This window comes from Enhydra lutris, unplaced genomic scaffold (genome assembly GCF_002288905.1).
Source record: "Enhydra lutris kenyoni isolate GAN:26980312 unplaced genomic scaffold, ASM228890v2 scaffoldscaffold493, whole genome shotgun sequence".
Lineage (NCBI taxonomy): Eukaryota > Metazoa > Chordata > Mammalia > Carnivora > Mustelidae > Enhydra > Enhydra lutris.
In genome coordinates this window covers 1-1,552 of record NW_019154577.1, presented here as the reverse complement: position 1 = coordinate 1,552, position 1,552 = coordinate 1, and positions in this window count along the sequence as shown.

Below are 1,552 nucleotides of genomic sequence, written 5' to 3'. Positions count from 1 at the left end.
TAACACATACCCAGAATAATCTGGAAAATGAACAGCACACGTCATGACTTAAGGCATACTGCAAAGTCACAGTTAACAAAATAATATACTACAGACATAAAGATAAGCAAAGAATAAGGTAAGAGTGTAGATGATCTAGACATACATTTCTCTAATGTTACTGTGTATGACAATCAACTGAGGCCTTGTTAAAATTCATATTCTGATTTCGATTTCTGGCTTGGGTCTAAGTTTCTATATTTCTCACAGGTGTGCAACTGATGCCCACATTTTCAATTCCACAGTTCTAAATTCCATAAATGAATGAATGAGTAAATGATGGATGGATGAATGAATGAATGAATGAATGAATATCATGTTTGGCGCTGCATCAGTGGCTCAGTTGGGAAAGCATCTATTTTGGCTCAGGTCATGATCTCAGTGTTTTGGGACTGAGCCCCAAAGCAGGCTTTGTGCCTCTCTAGAGATACATGAAGAATGGAGAGAAATCAAAGGAGTAGTTAGGTCTAAGATCATGGCAATGGGAATCCGTCACAAGAAACGACTTGTGTAAGCAAATGCAAAGAAATTACAGTACAACATTTTCAGAATACATTTCAATTTGTTAGTGATGTTGTCAGGGGAAATAAGAATAGAAAACCTCAGTAACCACAGAAAGCACATAACACATTGATTTTTAATACACTTCCGACTGAAATTGTAAAAATAATGAGGTGTTTAAGAGAAACACAAATCATTCTCTCTGATCTTGGTATAAGAAAAAAATTCTAAGGGTGCCTGGGTGGCTCAGTGGTTAAAGCCTCTGCCTTCGGCTCAGGTCATGATCTCAGGGTCCTGGGATCGAGTCCCGCATCGGGCTCTCTGCTCAGCAGGGAGCCTGCCTCCTCCTCTTGTCTCTCTCTGCCTGCCTCTCTGCCTACTTGTGATCTGTCTGTCAAATAAATGAAAAAAAATCTTTAAAAAAAATTTTCTAAAACCAGTAAAAAATAAAACTAACCATGAAGGATGAAATGATGAATTAGATTCCAAAAATATTAAGAATTTCTTTGCATCACAATCTTAAGAGATAGAAATAGAAGTAGAGTGATAGAGGAGACAAAGGACTCATTCTCATAATATATGCAGAACTACAAAGACTAAAGAAAAAGATACCACAACAGAAAAAAAGGGGCACAGTAAGTAAGACACTTTGACAAAGAGATTATCCATAGGTTAATACGCAACTTCAAACTAGTAGAGAGTAACAACACAACAAAAAAGCAAATAAAACCACAACTTGGTAACATCACTTGCTAACCAGAAGCCTGACACCAAAACCAGATAAGCTACCAAGTTTTAGAAAGCACGCAGATAAGCCAGAAATCCTAGGAATCACTGCTGGTGTGTGTGAACAATGGTACAAGTTTTGGGGGGAAGGGTTTGGTAGTATCTATTAAAGCTGAACATACTAACCGTAAGTACCCGGATTCCAGTCCCACATCAAACAGCCAGCAGATATGTGTACTTGTTCCACTGAAAGACAAATCATAGATTTTACACGTCAGTACTAATC